At 48.7% G+C, this 23,332-nt stretch overlaps 1 protein-coding gene across 1 annotated transcript in view; it reads right to left on the reverse strand.

The window, feature by feature from the left end:
• The window catches only part of SHISA6 (shisa family member 6), a 287,961-nt gene extending 277,839 nt beyond the window's left edge, over positions 1–10,122 (reverse strand). Inside the window, exon 1 of the mRNA XM_075846751.1 lies at positions 10,025–10,122. The gene's annotated coding sequence lies outside the window, so the exon portion shown is untranslated. The remainder of the gene's footprint in view (positions 1–10,024) is intronic.
• Positions 10,123–23,332: the final 13,210 nt, after the last annotated feature.

Here is a 23,332-nt window from a genome sequence, read left to right on the forward strand (position 1 = left end):
GCAGCGAATCCGGTCGCACGATGCGGCTAGATGACCAATCCCCCCACAATGAGCACACTTCTGCACCTTGCAGCCTGCACTCAAATGTGAGGGGTCGCCACACCGGTGACACAACTTCGGCTGCCCCTGGTAGAAGACAAGGATCCGATCTCTTCCCAGGAAAGCAGACGATGGTATGTGGGACACCGTCTGTCCCAGACGCTTTAGTTTAACCATGAACGTCCAGGCCCCTGACCAGATGCCAAACTCATCCATGTTCTTCCGTGGCATCTCTACTACCTCTCCGTACCTTCCCAACCAGGTCATGATATCAATACAAGAGAGTGACTCGTTACGGGTAAGAACGGTCACTCTCTTGGGACCACTTTGGCGAGAAATTGCTTGTGCAGCAAAGTCTCGCCAGCCAGGCTCGTCCTTCACCAGCTCGTAGTTCCCCCAGAAGACCTCAAGGCCCCCTAGGTGAACAAAGTTGATGTCAAACTCGACCGAGCCATGAGGATGTATCAAGGCAAAGATGTCACTCGCCTTGAAGCCCATCCCCAGCAGCAGCCCCACCACCCTCTTTCTGGGAGGGCACGCATCATTGCCACGCCACCGGAGACGGACCACATTCCTCCTGGCTACAGCCTGCCCGGCTGTTGGGAGCGACCACTGATCTCCTCGTTGCTCTCGGAAGGCATTTAGACCATATCTGTCTATCCAGAAAGACAGATCCTTCTGCACTCCCCCTATGGTTAGGGTTTGCTTTCCCTCTCTTAAAGCGTCCAAGAGACGTTGTTGCAAGTTACCGTCCCCGGACCTTGAGGATGAAGATGGGTGGGCCCGCTGTCCCCCCGCTGCCACACCAGCATAAGACCTGCCGGATGTCACAGCAAGAGGAGCGCCAGGCCCATTGCCCCTGGTTGATACCCCATCCCCACCACCCACCACCCCACAGACACAGCACTCAACACCCCATTACCAGCAGACACTCCAGCAACTTTATTTACAGACACCTGCATACCCCCAGCAGTTTCCACATCCACAGCCGCAACTTTTTCATTTAACCCACCAGGTCCCCCTGCAGTCATCCTTCTGGCCAGGCCTGGTTCTATGTTATGTATTTTTGCTGTACATTTTGTTTGATTAGACACTGCTTCAGTCTCCGCATCATCAGGCACCTTTGCAGGGACGCCACCAGATGTTATAAGCGGTGTCCCTGCTGTGCCCTCCGCCTCATTAACCTCCATCTGTTCTATGCACGGAACATTTTTGGGAAAGGCGCCCCCGACGCCAGCAGCCCCCTTCTCGCCTACACCACTTTTCAGCGATGCGGACGAAGGAGCCACTGACGTCACTGGAGCCGCCTCCGGCGCCGGACCACTCCCCCCTCCCACAGAGGAGTGGCCAACAGAGCCGGAGCCCCCTCTGTGACCGCCCTTGTCCGGAACGTCTGACGGCTTTACTGCGACACCGACAGACTTCCGGCTTTCAGACACCACATCCGGTTTCTGGTTTACCCGTTCTCCCGACCCCTGACTCGCATCAAAGACCAGTTTCCCGGGCTCGCCATTCACCGGACACGGGGACACACCCCCTGGCGTCACCAGGCCACCAGTACCGCCCCCTTTGCAGGGGTTGGCGTCCGGCGCCATTTTGACCACCACGTGTTCTAATGCCGGACCCGTAACACTCTCCCCGCATTCCCGCTCCAGCCCCACTGCAGAGGCTTGAGCTGGGGGTCTTGCGGGACCTGCTCCCTGATCCTGACTTTCATCAGGCTCAGAGCACAGGAAGGATCTTGCTGTATACACAAGTTTAAATGAACCTTTAGCAGATTTTTTTTCCTTTTCCTTTTTTTTCTTCTTAAATTTTTTTTTCTTTTCCTTTTCCTCCTCTGCGGGTAACTCTGCACCAAAACAAAATCCCTGGAAGGATACCGGCGACTCCACATTACGGATCTGAGTGAGTAATCCTGGAGGCCGCTCACTGTCAGTTTCAAAACACTCCAGAAGAGGCTGGACGCAGCCTGCAGGGCTTAAGGGGAAGCCTCCATGACCTCACTGGTAGGGAAAGGGTTAATAGGTAAGGGAGAGTTGGAGGGAGAGTTAGGAGGAGGTGGAGGAGGGACAAGGAGGAGTCAGGGGGCCGTTGCTGAGCTTCCCGCTGTTTGCGGCATTGAGCCGGAAGCAGCGGGAGGAGTAACACAGGGAGAGACAAGCTCCCCGTTGCCCGCGCTTATAACAATGTCGGAGGCCGTATTATTAGAGCGGCTGCGTGCCGCTGATGTGCACCACGGTCCCGGATGGCTTGAGGAGACCGTGGCTGCATTAACTAGGATCCCGGACGCCGTTTCGCCACGCCAGGCCCGGCGTTCGGGGTCTGTTGCAGGGGACAGGCTCCCCTCCCCCGGCCCCCTTACTAGCATTACTATGGCGGCGGGGGGGGAGTCGGCAACAACCGCTCCTGCTCGGAGCAGGCTGAGAGCGTTGCCGGGGGTGACGGCGACTCAGGCCGGGTCGACCCGTCCCTCCCGGCGGTCCCGACCTCCAGAGCGCCTCAGTCCTGAGGCAGTCCCGCGGACACGGCGTCGCAGAGGGAGCCCGATCTCGGACGCTGCAGGCCAGGCAGCTGGGAGGACCGCCCCTTCCCAGGCCCTGCGTCCTGGCAGGAATCCCAAGCCGCGACGGGGTCCGGCGGTAAGCAGGGAGTCGCAGGCCGGGCTCCCTGTCACCCCTCCCCCATCGGATGGAAGATTCGGAGGACAAGGTACGGCCGCCCCGCCTGGTGATGTTCCGGCCAGGGGGCAGGCTTCTTCAGGATCAGCGAGATGGACGTCTAGATCTGCAGCGACGTCGAGGCAACAGGTCCGGTCGGAAGTCTGGGTCCCGGCGGTCGGGCGGCAGGTTGCCGGCCCATCGGTCAGCGCGTCCTCATCCCCGTTCCGAAGATGTCGTTTGGATGGACAGTCGTCGGCGAGAGAAGAGCTGGAGGAAGGTGAACTGGACGTGTATCGTCGAGGTCAGGATGGTCCGGCTGACGGGAACACAGCGCCTGTGCAGCCCGGTGAGTGTATAACTCCATCATTGTCATATCCAGCGATTTTTATGTCGGGTATCGGCGGGGGGGCTGCTAGCGTCGCATCGGTGGCCGGTAGTGGCGCGGGCGGGCGCGATGGCGCGGGTTTGGCAGACTTAGTGGGTTGCTTGAGAGAGCTGGTCGGGCGCCTAGATAGGGCGGTGGCGCCGGTAGTCACGGAAGTGTCCCCGGCGGTAGTTTGGGAGGGTCCCAGGGAAGGGGGATTGTTACAAGCGCGGCCCGTAACGGCGGTTAGAGAGGCGGTCGCGGTGTCGGTACAGACCGAGGCGCAAAAAGATGGCGATCGGGTGCGTATTGATGATCGCGCTCGTGGGGAGGTGTATGTGTGTTTCGAAGGTCCGTTGGGGGCGCATTTAAAGCAGGAGGTGCGTGAGCGGATCTGGAAGGACGAATATGTAGAGATTTTTTCTCTCTTGCCGCTCGCTAAATTTAATTTGGATAAGAGCAAGCGGGACGAGAGTAAAAAGGACGAGGAGGAACGGCGGCGGTATAGGCTTATCCCGCAGACGTTCGTTAATTGGTCGCAGGCGTTCGCCATATTAGCCAGTGTGATAGGGGAAAAGGCGCCGGAAAATTGTTCGGCGTTGTTTTGTTATTTTGATGCTATTGGGGAGGCTCATAGGGCGTATGGGGGTCAGGCGTGGCTGCGATACGACGAGCAATTCCGTCAGCGAAAAGCGGTTCGGCCGGCGATTCGGTGGGACCAGAAGGATATTGCTCTCTGGTTACGGGTTACGGCTCCGGTTAGGCAGTCCTTCCCCGGGAGCGCCGGCCAAGGAGGCCAGTCTAGTCAGGTTGGACAAGGCGGCGGGGGAAAGGCAGGGTTTTGCTGGCAATTTAATGAAGGCCAGTGCAAGTTCGGGGCCACGTGCAAGTTCAAGCACGTGTGTTCGGAGTGTAATGGTGCATCACACGGGGCGGCGAAATGTATGCGGAAAAGGAGGTCAGGGAACCAGTCCTCCGCGGCTGGTCAAGGGGGTGTCACCGGTGAGGGTGGAAAAGATGGCCCCTTATCTAAATGAGTATCCGGACAGGGCGGCGGCTAAGTTGCTTTACGAGGGTTTTCGTGTTGGTTTCGTTATTCCCCGCCTCCTTATGAGGTTCCGGTTACGCGGAGGAATTTAAAATCGGCTTACTCGCATGCCAAGGTCGTGTCGGACAAATTGTTAAAAGAAGTTTCGTTGGGTCGCATGTCAGGGCCTTTTGTTGAGTCGCCAGTAAAAGATTTAGTTGTGTCCCCGTTGGGTATTGTTCCTAAGCGTGAGCCCGTAAAATTTCGTTTAATTCAACACTTATCGTATCCCAAGGGTTCGTCGGTAAACGACGGGATAGATCACGAGTTGTGCTCCGTAGCCTATACCTCATTCGATGAGGCGGTGGGGTTAGTGCGGGCTGCGGGCCCGGGCGCGCTGCTAGCAAAAACCGAAATCGAGGCGGCGTTCAGGTTGTTGCCAGTTCATCCAGAAAGCCAACGGCTGTTGGGGCTGTCTTTGGAATGGGGCCTTTTATGTGGATCGGTGCCTACCGATGGGGCGTTCCCTTTCTTGTGCGTACTTCGAGGCGTTTAGTAGCTTCGTGGAGTGGGTAGCGAGGGGAGTATCCGGGGTCGACTCGTTGATCCATTACTTAGATGATTTCTTGTGCGTTGGCCCGGGGGGTTCGCCGGTTTGCGGTAATTTGCTTTATGCACTACAGAAGGTTGCGAGGGATTTTGGTATCCCTTTGGCGCCAGAAAAAACGGAGGGCCCAGTAGCGACGATTTGTTTTTTGGGAATTGAAATAGATTCGGTGGCAATGGAGTGTCGTCTCCCTGCGGATAAGCTGGGTGCTTTGAGGCTGGAGGTACGGCGGGCTTGTAGACTGAAGAAAATGACGCTGCGGGAGCTTCAGTCGCTGCTGGGGAAGTTGAATTTCGCCTGCCGGATTATGCCAATGGGGAGGGTGTTTGGTAGACGGTTGGCAGCGGCAACGGCGGGAGTGCGAGTGATTTGAATAATTTTACGGATGCGGCTGGGGCGGGCGGTTTTGGAGCTTACGGGGGAGGTCCGTGGTGCGCAGGTCAATTGCCGGCTAGTTGGGTGTCCAGCGGACTCACGCGGAATCTGGCCCTGCTCGAGCTGTTCCCCATCGTGGTGGCGGCAACCATTTGGGGGGACAGGGTCAGGGATAAGAAGGTTCGTTTTTTTTTTTACTGCGACAACATGGGGGTGGTGCTGGCCATTAATAACATCACGGCGTCCTCTCCTCCTGTAGTTCAATTGTTGCGACATTTAGTGTTGGTATGTTTGTCGTTGAACGCGTGGGTGGTGGCGGTGCATGTGCCGGGGGTACGGAATTGCATCGCTGATGCTCTTTCTCGCTCGCAGTGGGACCGGTTTCGGCAATTGGCACTGGGAGCGGAACGTCTCGGTTTGGCTTGTCCGGAACATCTTTGGGATCTGGTCTCGGTCCCGTAGAACAACTGATACAAAGGTCTTTGGCGCGCACGACGTGGAGTGCTTATTCTGCTTGTTGGAGGAGTGGGTAAGAGAGTTGGGTGACGTCAATACGGATAGAGACAGGTTGGTGGCACTTTTGTACTGGTTAGGGGACGCCTGGGAGGCGGGGTTTTCAGTGGCAAAGGTGAACCGGTTCATATCTGCGGTGGCGTTTGGTTTCAAGTTACGAGGCTTTCAAGATGTATCTAAGGAATTTTTGGTGCTACAGGCTTTGAAGGGGTTGGGCCGAGGTAGAGGGGAGGCGGATAGTAGAAGGCCTGTGTCGTTTGCTTTGCTTAGCCAAGTAGGGAAGGGTAAGCTGATAGTTTTGTTCGCCCTCCCGGGGTCGGTTATGTGCCCAGTAGAGTGCATGCGGGGTTTTTTAAGCCGCAAGCGGGGTCTCCAGATTTGCCTTTGTTACGCCATGTGGACGGGTCGTTTTGTCCAGGTTTCAGTTTGGAGATGTATTTAAGGAATGTCTGACGGCGGTTGGTGTCGCGGCGGGCTCATATTCATCTCATTCCTTCAGGATTGGCGCAGCAACTGCAGCGGGGCGCTGGGGGTTGGATGATGAAGGGGTGCGGCGCATTGGTCGTTGGGAGTCCAACTGAGTTAAGTCCTATGTCCGCTCCATTTGTTATGAGGTTGTGGTTAACGCTTAAAAAATGTTTTGTATGGCAGTGTCTAATTGTTTTCCATTTCAGATTCGCCTCCGTGTTTGGTGTGGTTGCTGGGTCATTCGTACGTGCACTGGGTCATTCGTACGTGCCCGGACGGTCGCCAGTTGCGCATTCCGCGACAGGATGCGGTTGTGCATTGGCTGGGATTTAGAGGTATGTCATGGAGCAGGGGGTTGGCAGAATTCCAGACATAGGCCCGGCTTGATAGGGTTCCGGAGGTCTTAGTGTTGCACGTGGGTGGGGATGACTTGGGAGTCTGCCCCTTGCGTGAGTTGGTGCGGGATATCAAACACGATATGTTGGGTTTGTGGGTTTCTTATCCCAAGTTGGTGATAGTGTGGTCGGACATAGTCCCGAGGAAACATTGGCGGTTGGCTAGGTCAGTGAAAGAGTCAATAAGGCTCGCATTAAAAGTTAATCGGGCGGTGTCCCGTTTCGTAGCAAAAATCGGGGGCATTTGTGTGCGGCACAGGGATTTGGAGTCAGGAGTGGGGAACTTCTGGAGGGGTGATGGGGTTCATCTGACCGAGGTTGGCATTGATCTTTGGAGCTTGGCGATAGCAGAAGGAATAGAAAGGGCGGTGGTGGTGTGGCGGAACTCACAGGCTTAAGGTGGTCAAGGCCTGTTTCGCTGTGGCGGGGGGAGTCCTTGAGGCCAGTCAGTACAAAATGGTGGGGGGGTCGCATCGGGGGTATGCGTCCCCCAAAAAAGGTACATGGTTGAAGACTTCATCGGGTGTTATCCCTTTGAAGTGGTCTTCTGGTAGAAGGTATATCACTTGAGGGCTTCATCGGGTGTTATCCCTTTGAAGTGGACTTCTAGTGGTCGGTATATCACTTGAGGGCTTCATCGGGTGTTATCCCCTTGAAGTGGACTTCTAGTGGTCGGTATATCACTTGAGGGCTTCATCGGGTGTTATCCCCTTGAAGTGGACTTCTAGTGGTTGGAGCCATCTGCAGAGGTGAACGGTGCTTCCGAGCTGGTTTACGGCTGGAGGTAATTGGTGGTTTGCAGATGGCTAATTCGGTGTGTTCTTAAAAAGGAACATCTGAAGGGGCTTCAAGGACTTCCTCTGCTCGGGTTAATGTTAACGTTAAATTGTTATGTACGATTCTGACCCATGTTGGGTCAAGTGAATTATTAGGAGGAATTCTCTGGTGGATTCCTAACTAGTTATCCGAATGTTTCGGATTTAAATTGTTTTGATAAAACTGTGAAATTAATAAACGGCTGCTGTGGCCATTTCACATCCAACCTCGGTGTCACGTGTCTTTCCTAAAGGTGGGGGTGGAGGGATAAGATGGGTAAGGGAAGGTTCATTAACACACGACTCTACTTAGGAAGGTCAAGAAGAGGCTGGACGCAGCCTGCAGGGCTTAAGGGGAAGCCTCCATGACCTCACTGGTAGGGAAAGGGTTAATAGGTAAGGGAGAGTTGGAGGGAGAGTTAGGAGGAGGTGGAGGAGGGACAAGGAGGAGTCAGGGGGCCGTTGCTGAGCTTCCCGCTGTTTGCGGCATTGAGCCGGAAGCAGCGGGAGGAGTAACACAGGGAGAGACAAGCTCCCACCCTCCCGCCCTTTGTTTGTTACCCCTGTGGGGCTTTATGTACGTCCGTTTATGAGTGTTGTCTTTGTTTTGTGTGCTTATTTAACATGTTTTTCCTTTTTTCCCGGAGTAGGTTCTGTTGTCATGGCAGCTGGCGGGGGGAGTCCTTGAGGCCAGTCAGTACAAAATGGTGGGGGGGTCGCATCGGGGGTATGCGTCCCCCAAAAAAGGTACATGGTTGAAGACTTCATCGGGTGTTATCCCTTTGAAGTGGTCTTCTGGTAGAAGGTATATCACTTGAAGGCTTCATCGGGTGTTATCCCTTTGAAGTGGACTTCTAGTGGTCGGTATATCACTTGAGGGCTTCATCGGGTGTTATCCCCTTGAAGTGGACTTCTAGTGGTCGGTATATCACTTGAGGGCTTCATCGGGTGTTATCCCCTTGAAGTGGACTTCTAGTGGTTGGAGCCATCTGCAGAGGTGAACGGTGCTTCCGAGCTGGTTTACGGCTGGAGGTAATTGGTGGTTTGCAGATGGCTAATTCGGTGTGTTCTTAAAAAGGAACATCTGAAGGGGCTTCAAGGACTTCCTCTGCTCGGGTTAATGTTAACGTTAAATTGTTATGTACGATTCTGACCCATGTTGGGTCAAGTGAATTATTAGGAGGAATTCTCTGGTGGATTCCTAACTAGTTATCCGAATGTTTCGGATTTAAATTGTTTTGATAAAACTGTGAAATTAATAAACGGCTGCTGTGGCCATTTCACATCCAACCTCGGTGTCACGTGTCTTTCCTAAAGGTGGGGGTGGAGGGATAAGATGGGTAAGGGAAGGTTCATTAACACACGACTCTACTTAGGAAGGTCAAGAAGAGGCTGGACGCAGCCTGCAGGGCTTAAGGGGAAGCCTCCATGACCTCACTGGTAGGGAAAGGGTTAATAGGTAAGGGAGAGTTGGAGGGAGAGTTAGGAGGAGGTGGAGGAGGGACAAGGAGGAGTCAGTGGGCCGTTGCTGAGCTTCCCGCTGTTTGCGGCATTGAGCCGGAAGCAGCGGGAGGAGTAACACAGGGAGAGACAAGCTCCCACCCTCCCGCCCTTTGTTTGTTACCCCTGTGGGGCTTTATGTACGTCCGTTTATGAGTGTTGTCTTTGTTTTGTGTGCTTATTTAACATGTTTTTCCTTTTTTCCCGGAGTAGGTTCTGTTGTCATGGCAGCTGGCGGGGGGAGTCCTTGAGGCCAGTCAGTACAAAATGGTGGGGGGGTCGCATCGGGGGTATGCGTCCCCCAAAAAAGGTACATGGTTGAAGACTTCATCGGGTGTTATCCCTTTGAAGTGGTCTTCTGGTAGAAGGTATATCACTTGAAGGCTTCATCGGGTGTTATCCCTTTGAAGTGGACTTCTAGTGGTCGGTATATCACTTGAGGGCTTCATCGGGTGTTATCCCCTTGAAGTGGACTTCTAGTGGTCGGTATATCACTTGAGGGCTTCATCGGGTGTTATCCCCTTGAAGTGGACTTCTAGTGGTTGGAGCCATCTGCAGAGGTGAACGGTGCTTCCGAGCTGGTTTACGGCTGGAGGTAATTGGTGGTTTGCAGATGGCTAATTCGGTGTGTTCTTAAAAAGGAACATCTGAAGGGGCTTCAAGGACTTCCTCTGCTCGGGTTAATGTTAACGTTAAATTGTTATGTACGATTCTGACCCATGTTGGGTCAAGTGAATTATTAGGAGGAATTCTCTGGTGGATTCCTAACTAGTTATCCGAATGTTTCGGATTTAAATTGTTTTGATAAAACTGTGAAATTAATAAACGGCTGCTGTGGCCATTTCACATCTAACCTCGGTGTCACGTGTCTTTCCTAAAGGTGGGGGTGGAGGGATAAGATGGGTAAGGGAAGGTTCATTAACACACGACTCTACTTAGGAAGGTCATGATTATTCCCAGCTGTGAGTCCACCCTCCTCCTCCTCACTGCTCCTGGGTGCCTCAATCTGTGCCTTCTCTGGACTTTGCATTTTCATGCTCCATTGTCTCCACCACATTTTCCTTTGCTGTGTCTGGGGCTCTGCTATCTTCCTCCATGCTTTCTATTTTTATAGGTGCTGCCATCTCGGCAAACCTCTCTTCGTTTTTTAACTTTTCTCCAAACACCCCTCCGCCTGCTAAAATCTCCTCACGTCTCTCTTCCACTTCTTTTATTTCCTCCAACAAGGATTTCACATTTAAACGGTATCGGGACCTCTTACCTCCTGTGGCTTTTGCAGCCCTTCCTCTGGCGACCGCCAAGTCCGCACGGAGCCGTTGCAGCGACTTCCTGAGGTCCTGATACTCCTCCAACCGCATAGCCAGACGGGAGCTGAAGTTCTCCACCGTCTCTCCGGTCCTCAGCTGTCCCCATTCCTCCACACGACCGTCATTCAAATGTCCGGACAGTGCTGGTCCTTCTCCAGACGACAACACCTCTATCACCATGCCGGACCGCGTCTCCATACCCTTATCCAGGGTTCCAGCCACGGGGGGAGCCAGGATAGCCTTGCCCCGAGATGATCTCCTCACCCCCGCGACCATTTGCATATTCCCAGCCAGCTGGGATGACCCTCTACCCCCCGCTGGCATGCTCCGGGAGGTAGAGGTCTGAGGCTCCATCCTAGGATGGAACCCCCCTCAGGGTACTTTCCAAGCCCAGGCAGATGGTATGAGGCCTGGGCAGATAGGATAAGGAAAGTCCCTGGATCCAAGGCCTGCACGGAAGTCTCAGCAGCTCTCTCCACACGTCCTACTCCACCCACTCCAGAGCTGCACTGACCATTCTGCTGGTGGAGTCACTGTGTACACACATTACATTACTTATCCTGTACTGATCCTAAGTTATGACTCAAAAATGCAACTGAACAGAGTAAGCTTCATACAGACACTGAAAAAACAGGGATGGCTGGAGCAGGGAGATTTCAGAACTGAAAGCTGCAGGATTGTAACTGAAGCTCTGCAGTATTATACAGTTCCTTGAGGAGGATCATGTCCTGCAGAATAAGGTCCAGATTTTGCGGGGAGAATCGCAATAACACGGTTTATATAATTGGTTATAACATATAGTTTATTTAGTTAGTTAGTTATGACAATCTGCTAAAAATAGTGACTAATACTGTTACTACAGTGAAAGAAGTTTGGATTTTATAAGTAAAATTTAAGAATGACTAACGATAAATCAAGGATAAAATATCTTCATAAAGGAGCTGCATATTTTGGGTGTAGTTCCCCTTTAAATGGCAAAGACCTCAGAAAAGTGTAGCCCAAAACATATCTTATATGTGAAGTTAGGTGGCACTGGAGAGTGACCCATAGACAGGGCTGAAAGCCACCTCACCATGCCCACCCCCAGCTAACTCAAGAGAGAGTGCCCATAGAATTCAGCCACAGTGCGCCCATAACAGTGACAGCCACGGTGCACCCATAACAGTGACAGCCACAGTGCGCCCATAACAGTAACGACCTTAGTGTGCCCATAATAGTGATAGCCACAGTGCACCCATAACAGTGACAGCCACAGTGCGCCCATAACAGTGACAGCCACAGTGCACCCATAACAGTGACAGCCACAGTGCGCCCATAACAGTGACAGCCACAGTGCGCCCATAACAGTGATAGCCATAGTTCTCCCATTGCAGTAACTGCCAAAGTGCCCCCATAACAGTGATAGCCACAGTGACCCCATAACAGGGACCATCATAGTACCCCTATAACAGGAAAAGTCACAGTGCCACCATAACAATGGCAGCCACAATTCCTCTATAAGAATGACAGCCACAGTGCCCGGTAATAGTAACTCTCACAGTGCCCCCATAGCAGTGACAGCAACAGTGCACCCATGAAAGTACCAGCCACAGTTTTGCCATTGCAGTAACTGTTAGGAAAGTTTTATTTTAAATTTATGTATCAGAAACTAAGGTGTGTATTGAGCTATACAAGTTTCTCTGCAAAGGTTTTGGCTGGCAAAGTGTTAAATATGCTATCAAGTATGGGGGGCGGTGGGCAGCTGAATTTCTTTATAGAGAGAAGTGGAGCTTTCACTTAAGTTTCAAGGTCAAGTAAAGAGATAACGAAGCTGTGTAAGAACTGGTTTGAACTAGGTTTATCCCACGTATAATAGCTATGACACTCAAGATAGCAGCAGACAAAAGCGGAAAGATGACTTAATCTGCTGTTGTTTTGTCTCCTCGTTAACGAGAATAAGGCTGGGTTCACACGTGGCGGAATTTCACTTAAATTCCGCTGCGGACACTCCGCAGCGCTAATCCGCAGCGGAGCCGTTTGTCCATTGACTTACACTTTAATTTAGCAGTGTTCGTTTAGACGAGGCGTAAAATTCCGCTGCGGAGCATAGGCTGCGGAGCGGAATTTGGTGTCCGCAGCATGCTCTGTCTGTTGCGGAGCAGTGGCGGACTCATGGCGGAATTTCTCCATTGACTTCAATGGAGATTCTAATTTCCGCAATGAAGTCCGCAGCTGTCATGCACATGTTATGTGTGCTGCGGATCCGTCTTGCTTTTTTAACTTGACATTTCTTCATTCTGGCTGGACCTATGTATTTCTAGGTCTACAGCCAGACTGAGGAAGTCAATGGGGCTCCCGTAATGACGGGAGCGTTGCTAGGAGACGTCTGTAAATAGTCACTGTCCACGGTGCTGAAAGAGTTAAGCGATCGGCAGTAACTGTTTCTGCACCCGGGACAGTGACTACCGATCCCAATATACATGTATCTGTAAAAAAAAATGAAGTTCATACTTACCGAGAACTCCCTGCTTCTGTCTCCAGTCCGGCTTCCCAGGATGACGTTTCAGTCTAAGTGACGGCTGCAGCCAATCACAGGCCAAGCACAGGCTGCAGCGGTCACATGGACTGCCGCGTCATCCAGGGAGATCGGGCTGGATGCCGAAGGAGGGACGCGTCACCAAGACAACGGGCGGTAAGTATGAATTTCTTTGACTTTCACAAGGGAAAGTGCTGTCCCTTCTCTCTATCCTGCACTGATAGGGAGAAGGGAAGTACTTTTACCGCCGTCCGCAGCAGCTAGTCCGCATCAATTTACTGCACATTTTGTGCAGATCCGCAGCAGAATCTGCAACGCAGATTCTGTGCGGCATTGATGCGGACAGTTGCGGAGGAAATCCGCCACGTGTGGTCATGCCCTTAAAGGTCGCGATATTTCAATCTATTCAGGTGACTCCTTGAATGTCTTTGATAAGTACATCAATTCTTCTATCAGTAACAATCACAGTGCTCCATAATAGTAACACTTACAGTGCCCCCATAACAGTGACAGCCATATTGCACCCATGAAAGTACCAGCCATAGTTCCGCGATTGCAGAGACAAACACAGTGCATCTATAACAGGGGACATTGTGATAGGAGCACTAAAGAAAAAGGGGTCTTAGGTTCCTCTCCTGCCTACCCTTGTCCTATCCCTGGTGGACGGTTGGTCTGTCTCAAGAGGTCTGGCCCGGCAGCCCCCAAGGTGGGACTTGACTGAGAGCTGGAATACTGAAGGGTATGAGTGAGGTTAGATGCCATTCATGGTGTTTGGAGCACTCTCCAGCGCTATCCGGCTTCACATCTTCACAATAACTTATGTAATCCTGACCTTCAATGCTTAGGACTCCTCAACAAAGTATCCATTGAATAAGTTGCTAGTCTAGAAAATTACTGTCAATTCTGAAGCTGAAGGAGCTCACATGTCACTGCACCCCCTGCTGATTCAGTGTCTCTGTAGAACTTACTTTGCTATAGTGTAATGTGGAAGCATTTCCTTCGTGTGCTATAGGTTAGTCTACAGCATTTAAGTGGCGCCAATCTCACACCTACGTAATCGTGGAAATACTTTATGTTAATGAGGTCCATTCTTCTATCTCCTCCAAGCTACGAAGACAAAATGATCAAAGAAACTTGTGAGAAAGATCCACCTGCCTCTAATCTCTAGTCTCAAACTAGACGCCGGGGCTGGAGCGCTGTCATCCTCATTCATATATTCTGTAGATGGGCCCTGGGCCGCGCTGACCTCTCCCAGGCAAAATATATAGCAATAAAATTACTAAACGTTCGACCTTTAATACAAATTCAATTACCTGCGCGCGGATTACATATGGGAAACCTTTTGCAATTTTGTTAAATACACATTAAGATGGAGTCCTTCTACCTGATGGGTAATGCAGCCAAAGCTTTTAAGGCTAATAAGCGGCCAGTGATTGAATTGGACTCTCATTGCATTGACGGTATGAGCACTGGCGGAAAGTAGAACATGGAATTGGAAGCCTTCCTGGGGTAGAGAGTGCGGGCGGCTCTCTTGGAACGGATATTAAGTGCTAGAGTTTCAAGAATGAAATCCTTATACCAGAATAGGGGGATTTCGGCTATATACTTTATCTCAGTTCAGATTTTCACCATTTTCAAGATCTCTGCTAGCGGTCAGTGAGTTGGATTCTTATAATAATGTCCTGCTCACTCAGCTGCAGGGCTCATAACAAGTAACAGTTGTGATACACTGTAACGGGTGATGCACCTGTGTGAATAGCACATTATCAGTTCCCATTCACTGACAGCAAGCGGAAATCTTGGAAGTGGTGAGGAAATTAAACACAAAGCATATTGATTAATTGCAGATTTTTTTAATTATACAAGGATTAAAGGGATATTTCCATCTTATAAAGTGATGCCATATTGCTAGGATATGAGCTCCGAGCCCCCCACCGATCCTGTCCCGGCTACCTGAGGCTCAGTGCTCGGACCCCCACCAATCAAAACTCCTGACATGTCACTATGACATGTCAGAAGTTTGTTGAACGTTTAGTTACCCTTTAAGGATGTACCCACAAAATAACCAGAAAAATAATTTACCAATGGGGATGGGGGGAGCCTGCCTAATAGCACGCCACCTACTGGCATATAGGTTGGCACCCAGCATTTCATTAGGTGTTTGGTGGTTACGAGGGATTACAGTCTATACACTGTTAAATCGTTAACGCGATCGTTGCTCACAACAAAACCAATCTCCAACGAATATCACACCTCATCTTTGATGATGAAGTTATTTGAATGGACGAGGGGATGTGTCAGCGACAAACGCTAATCTTTCACTCATGTAGTCCGTCCACGGAAACCCATCGATTTATCATTTGTGGTTCCATCGTTGCACGCTATTACAGGTGGCGATTATCTCTTACATTCCAACGATTATACAAAAATTAATATAATAATCGCTCTGTCTAATAGGGCCCTAAGACAGGTGAACAATCTGTCGCTCCCTGTTATCAGCTATTTCAGGGAGAGACTGACTTTAGTATCGTTCACAGAAGTAAATAATGGAGCACTTTAATAAGGTGCAGATTTATAGGGTTACTTCTCCTTTAACGCTTCGGCTTTTTGTACTGCACAAGCCCTTTGAGGTTAAATGCATGATGTAATATGATAATACACCGGCAGTATCCATATCAGTCACTATCTGGTGTGACCCACTTTTCCATCCTTCCTTTCTGTGTCATTGTCAGAAGGTCGAGGACGGGGTCAAACATAGGAAAATACCCCAGAGACCCGTAAGAAAGTGAAAGAAAAGTCTAAGATCCCAGTGCACATAGAGAAGGACAAAGAAAAATGAGCGAGCGCGATGAGTGGGAATAGCGGGGCAACGACAAAAGATATAATCCTAGAAAGATTAATGGCAATGAACACATTAGGCCGGTCTCTGGTGAATACAAGGTTAAAATAAGACATTCAAACCCATTCACATCCCACATCAAAAAAATGTAATTATAGAGATGTAAACCAGTACTGCCTATGATGAAAAAAGAAAGCATTGACGCAAAATTAGAGGTTAGCCATAGTGAACTCAAAAGTAGAGGTTAGCCATAGTGAACCCAAAAGTAGAGGTTAGCCATAGTGAGGTCATTTATCTTCCCCATATAATGAGGCTTTACTGGTGTAACTCCATTGTGTAGCGATCAATAATCTGCAAACATTGGAAATCATTTTACAGACCAGAGATGAAGGAGTTAATTAAGTCTTCAAGCGTTCCAGGGGGTATACAGAATATGGAAAAAGCCGGCAGGAAGATGAATGGATTATGATGGTCCAAAATGTCATAAAGAGATGGGACTACAGGAAACTTCAAATCAGCACCAGGGACAGAGACACTTCCTGATTGAGGTTATGCAAATGTTCCCACTTTCTATTAACTGCCAAGAAATCCGGAGAAAGGGAAACTCAAGTGCAAACTCTCACTGTGTTGATAAAGATTTACTTTTAATTTTATCAATTGGAGCTACTATAATACTGCCCCCTATATATAAGAATATAACTACTATAATACTGTTCCTATATACAAGAATATAACTGCTATAATACTGCCTCCTATATACAAGAATATAACTACTATAATACTGTCCCCTATATACAATAATATAACTACTATAATACTGCCCCCTATATACAAGAATATAACTACTATAATACTGCTCCTATATACAAGAATATAACTACTATAATACTGCTCCTATATACAAGAATATAACTACTATAATACTGCCCCTATATACAAGAATATAACTACTATAATACTGTCCCTATATACAAGAATATAACTACTATAATACTGCCCCTTATATACAAGAATATAACTACTATAATACTGCCCCTATATACAAGAATATAACTACTATAATACTGTCCCCTATATACAAGAATATAACTACTATAATACTTCCCCCTATATATAAGAATATAACTACTATAATACTGCTCCTATATACAAGAATATAACTACTATAATACTGCCCCTATATATAAGAATATAACTACTATAATACTGCTCCTATATACAAGAATATAACTACTATAATACTGCCCCTATATACAAGAATATAACTACTATAATACTGCCCCTATATACAAGAATATAACTACTATAATACTTCTCCCTATATACAAGAATATAACCACTATAATACTGCCCCTACATACAAGAATATAACTACTATAATACTGTCCCCTATATACAAGAATATAACTACTATAATACTGCCCCTATATACAAGAATATAACTACTATAATACTTCTCCCTATATACAAGAATATAACTACTATAATACTGCCCCCTATATACAAGAATATAACTACTATAATACTGCCCCCTATATACAAGAATATAACTACTATAATACTGCTCCTATATACAAGAATATAACTACTATAATACTGCCCCTATATACAAGAATATAACTACTATAATACTGCCCCATATACAAGAATATAACTACTATAATACTGCTCCTATATACAAGAATATAACTACTATAATACTGCCTCCTATATACAAGAATATAACTACTATAATACTGCCCCCTATATACAAGAATATAACTACTATAATACTGCTCCTATATACAAGAATACAACTACTATAATACTGCTCCTATATACAAGAATACAACTACTATAATACTGCCCCCTATATACAAGAATATAACTACCATAATACTGCTCCTATATACAAGAATATAACTACTATAATACTGCTCCTATATACAAGAATATAACTACTATAATACTGCCTCCTATATACATGAATATAACTACTATAATACTGCCCCCTATATACAGGAATATAACTACTATAATACTGCCCCCTGTATACAAGAATATAACTACTATAATACAGCTTCTATATACAAGACTATAACTACTATAATACTGCCCCTATATACAAGAATATAACTACTATAATATTGCCCCTATATACAAGAACATAACTACTATAATACTGCCACCTATATACAAGAATATAACTACTATAATAATGCTCTTATATACAAGAAAATAACTAATATAATACTGCCCCCTATATACAAGAATATAACTACTATAATACTGCCCGCTATATACAAGAATATAAATACTGCAATACTGCTCCTATATACAAGAATATAACTACTATAATACTGTCTCCTATATACAAGAATATAACTACTATAATACTGTCTCCTATACGCAAGAATATAACTACTATAATACTGCCCCCTATATACAAGAATATAACTACTATAATACTGCCCGCTATATACAAGAATATAAATACTGCAATACTGCTCCTATATACAAGAATATAACTACTATAATACTGTCTCCTATATACAAGAATATAACTACTATAATACTGCTCCTATATACAAGAATATAACTACTATAATACTGCCCCTATATACAAGAATATAACTATTATAATACTGCTTCTATATAAAAGAACAAAACTACTATAATACCGCCAGCGGGCAAATAGTAGAGACAAAGAAGAGACTGTGATCAAGCGCTCGTGCGTAAATAAAAGGGATCTAAGTTAAATCTATAAATTAACTATAAATTTAAAGTACTGAAGGGTGTATCGCAATAATATTTCACCTACGAGTTTCAGACTCGCGCAGTGTCCTTCATCATGGCATATGTAGGCATACTGTAATGTCGGGGTAGGGAAACAGACAAGTGAGCCCTAATCTACACACCACTCAGTCCCTGCCTACTTGCAACGACCCGCCCTAGGCGACGGGGTACCACTGGGCGACGGTCCCTACGCTCAATAAGTGCATGACAGACAAACAGACAAGGGTACACAGAGCTAGGCGAAGAAAGGGGCAGTTGCCCACGGCAACACCGTGAGCAACAAGAGAAGTGAACAAGCCGAGTCAAACCAGGAGGGTACGAGGTGCCAAACGCAGACCAGAAGAGTAGTAAACAAGCCGAGTCAAACCAGGAGTGTACGAGGTACCAAACGCAGAGCAGGAGAGTAGTCAGCAAGCCGGGGTCAATATGAAGCAAGGACAATGGTACAAGAAGCTGCAGCAGGGCCAGGAAACCACACGAGAAGAATCACAAGCAAAGGAGGAACAGGAAAGGCAGGTATAAATAGACAGAGGGCGGGAGCTAGCTCCGTCTGGCCAGGCTGTGATAGGGTGGCAGGCTTAGGAGTGGGAGAACCTGAGTGGTGGAAGATGGAGTCAGTCTCACAGACATAGAAGCAGGTGCAGACTGATTATCTATGGGCGTTAACCCCGAAGCTGTGCCTGGCAGATCCTTTACACAGAGGATCAGTAGTTCAAGAAGCTGCAGCAGGGCCAGGAAACCAACAGAGAAGAATCACAAGCAAAGGAGGAACAGGAAATGCAGGTATAAATAGACAGAGGGCGGGAGCTAGCTCCGTCTGGCCAGGCTGTGATAGGCTCTCCCACTCCTAACCTGCCATCCTGGGTGGTGGAAGATGGAGTCAGTCTCACAGACATAGAAGCAGGTGCAGACTGATTACCTATGGGCGTCGACACAGAAGTTGTGTCTGGCAGATCCTTTACAGTACCCCCCCCTTTTATGAGGGGCCACCGGACCCTTTCTAGGTGGACCTGGTTTATTGGGGAAACGAAGGTGGAACCTCCTGAGAAATACCCCAGCGTGAACATCCCGGGCGGGTACCCAAGTCCTCTCCTCAGGCCCGTATCCCCCCGAATGGACCAGGTACTGGAGGGAGCCTTGGACCATCCTGCAGTCCACAATCTTGGCCACCTCGAATTCTACCCCCTCAGGGGTGAGAACAGGGACCGGAGGTTTCCTCGAGGGAGCCAAGGACGGGGAGCAGTGTTTAAGGAGGGAGGCATGAAACACGTTGTGTACTCGAAAAAACGGGGGCAAATCCAGTCGGAAGGAGACAGGGTTAAGGACTTCAATGACCTTGTATGGCCCTATAAACCGGGGAGCAAACTTCTTGAACGGGACTTTAAGGCGCAAATTTTTTGACGATAGCCACTCAAGATCCCCGACCACAAACAAGGGGTTAGCAGAACGTCTTCTATCTGCCTGAGTCTTTTGTATGCTCTGGGACTCCTCTAGGTTATTCTGAACCTGGGCCCAGACTGTGCACAGTTCCCGATGAACAACATCTACCTCGGGATTGTTGGAACTACCAGGTGAAACGGAGGAGAACCGTGGATTAAACCCAAAATTAAAGAAAAAGGGGGAGACCCCTGACGAGTTACTGACCCGGTTATTAAAGGAAAATTCGGCGAGGGGAATGAAGGAGACCCAATCATATTGACAGTCGGAGATAAAACACCTTAAATATTGTTCGGATTAGTCCTCTCAGTTTGGCCGTTAGTTTCAGGGTGGAAGGCCGAGGAGAAGGACAGATCAATCTCCAACTTTTTACAGAAGGCTCTCCAAAACAATGAAACAAATTGTACCCCTCTGTCAGAAACAATATTGACAGGGACCCCATGGAGATGCAGGATGTGTTTGACAAACAAGGTAGCTAACGTCTTAGCATTGGGTAGTTTCTTGAGGGGCACAAAGTGGCACATCTTACTGAAGCGGTCTACTACAACCCACACCACCGACTTGCCTTGAGATGGAGGCAAATCGGTGATGAAATCCATGGAGATATGGGTCCAAGGTCTCTGGGGAACGGGCAAAGAACATAGTAAGCCCGCTGGTCGGGACCTGGGAGTCTTGGACCTAGCACAAACTTCACAAGCGGCGACGTAGGCCTTAACGTCTTTAGGCAACCCAGGCCACCAATAGTTTCTGGCAATGAGGTGCTTGGTACCCAGGATGCCTGGATGACCAGATAGTGCGGAGTCATGATTTTCCCTAAGTACCCTTAGCCGGAATTGCAGGGGAACAAACAGCTTGTTCTCAGGAAGGTTCCCGGGAGCTGAACCTTGATCAGCCGCAATTTCAAAGACTAAATCAGAATCAATAGAGGAAATGATTATACCTGGAGGCAAAATACAAGCAGGATCTTCCTCCGAAGGAGGGCTGGCCATGAAGCTACGCGACAGTGCATCAGCCTTAATATTTTTAGACCCAGCCCTATAGGTGACCAAAAAGTTGAATCTGGTAAAAAATAACGCCCATCGAGCTTGTCTCGGGTTTAGCCTCCGGGCAGATTCTAGGAAAACCAGATTCTTGTGGTCGGTAAGGACCGTAACCTGGTGCCTAGCCCCCTCCAGGAAGTGGCGCCACTTTTCAAATGCCCATTTAATGGCTAAGAGTTCGCGGTTGCCAATATCATAGTTACTCTCAGTGGGCGAAAACTTCCTGGAGAAGTAGGCACAGGGGCGGAGATGGGTGAGGGACCTGGTACCCTGGGACAATACAGCCCCCACTCCCACCTCGGACGCGTCAACCTCCACGATAAATGGCTCCATTTGGTTGGGCTGAACCAGCACTGGGGCCGAGATAAAGAACTTCTTAAGGACCTCAAAAGCCTGGACAGCCTCAGGAGGCCAGTGGAGGAGATCAGCACCTTTGCGAGTGACATCCGTAAGAGGCTTAGCGATGACCGAGAAGTTAGCAATAAATCTCCTGTAATAATTAGCGAACCCCAGGAAGCACTGTAACGCATTCAGGGAGGCAGGTTGGACCCATTCCGCCACAGCCTGGACCTTGGCGGGGTCCATGCGGATTTCATGAGGAGTGAGGATTTGACCCAAAAACGGTATCTCCTGCACCCCAAACACACATTTTTCGGTCTTAGCAAACAGTTTGTTTTCCCGAAGGGCCTGGAGCACCTTCCTGACATGCTCAATGTGGGAGGACCAGTCCTTGGAAAACACAAGTATGTCATCAAGGTACACTACAAGAAATACCCCCAGGTAGTCTCTTAAAACCTCATTTATGAAATTCTGGAAGACCGCGGGAGCATTACACAACCCAAAGGGCATGACGAGGTATCCGAAATGACCTTCGGGCGTGTTAAACGCAGTCTTCCACTCATCCCCCTCTTTGATGCGGATAAGGTTATACGCCCCCCGTAGATCAAACTTAGAGAACCATTGGGCCCCCTGAACCTGATTGAAGAGATCAGGAATCAAAGGAAGGGGATACTGGTTCCTTACACTGACCTTATTCAAGTTTCGGTAGTCAATGCATGGCCTAAGACCACCATCCTTCTTCCCTACGAAGAAGAAGCCAGCACCTACCGGAGAAGTAGAGGGGCGAATGTAACCCTTGGCCAGGCATTCCTGGATATACTCTCTCATGGCTTCACGTTCGGGACAAGAGAGATTAAATATCCTACCCTTAGGGAGCTTAGCTCCTGGTACCAAATTGATTGCGCAATCATATTCTCTATGAGGTGGTAACACTTCGGAGGCCTCTTTAGAGAAAACATCAGCAAAGTCCTGAACAAACTCAGGTAGAATGTTCACCTCCTCAGGGAGAGAAATAGAATTAACAGGAAAACATGATGTCATGCATTCATTACCCCATTTGGTAAGATCCCCAGTATTCCAGTCAAAAGTGGGATTATGCAACTGCAACCAGGGAAGGCCTAAAACCAAATCGGACGATAATCCCTGCATCACCAGCACAGAGCACTGCTCCAAATGCATGGAGCCCACAAGGAGTTCAAATACAGGGGTATGCTGTGTAAAATAACCATTAGCAAGAGGAGTGGAGTCGATACCCACTACCGGGACAGGTTTAGGCAAATCAATCAATGGCATAGCTAGAGACATAGCAAATTCCACAGACATAATATTAGCAGAAGACCCTGAATCCACGAAGGCACTGCCGGTAGCAGACCTACCACCAAAAGAGACCTGAAAGGGAAGCAAGATTTTATTATGTTTCATATTTACGGGAAATACCTGTGCGCCCAAGTGACCTCCCCGATGGTCACTTAGGCGCGGAAGTTCTTCCGGCTATTTATTCTTACGCCTAGGACAGTTGTTCACTTGATGCTTGTCATCCCCACAGTAGAAGCAGAGACCATTCTTCCTGCGGAACTCTCTATGTTGTTGGGGGGACACGGAGGCCCCGAGTTGCATAGGTACCTCCGAGTCTTCCGTGGAAGAACGAAGGAACGAAACCTCGGGAGGCATCATGGGGGAGTCAGAGGAGAAAACACAAACGCGTTCAAGTCGTCGTTCCCTGAGACGTCGGTCAAGTCGTACCGCTAAAGCCATAACCTGATCTAGGGAGTCAGAAGAGGGATAGCTAACTAGCAGGTCTTTCAGGGCGTTCGACAGACCCAATCTAAACTGGTACCTTAAGGTAGGGTCATTCCACCGAGAAGCTACACACCACTTCCTAAAGTCAGAACAATACTCCTCAACAGGTCTCTTACCCTGACGTAAGGTCACCAGCTGACTCTCGGCAAAGGAAGTCTTGTCAGTCTCGTCATAAATGAGCCCGAGAGCAGAAAAGAAAAGATCAACGGAGGAAAGTTCAGGGGCGTCAGGAGCCAAGGAGAAGGCCCATTCTTGGGGCCCGTCCTGGAGCCGGGACATAATTATACCCACCCGCTGGCTCTCAGAACCAGAGGAGTGGGGCTTTAAGCGAAAATAGAGCCTACAACTCTCCCGAAAGGAGAAAAAAGTCTTCCGGTCCCCTGAGAACCGGTCAGGCAACTTGAGGTGGGGTTCAAGAGGTGAGGTGAGGGGCACTACCAGGGCAGCATCAGGCTGGTTGTCCCTCTGAGCCAGGGCCTGGACCTGTAGGGAGAGGCCCTGCATTTGCTGAGCCAGG

This window comes from Rhinoderma darwinii, chromosome 13, assembly GCF_050947455.1.
Source record: "Rhinoderma darwinii isolate aRhiDar2 chromosome 13, aRhiDar2.hap1, whole genome shotgun sequence".
NCBI lineage: Eukaryota > Metazoa > Chordata > Amphibia > Anura > Rhinodermatidae > Rhinoderma > Rhinoderma darwinii.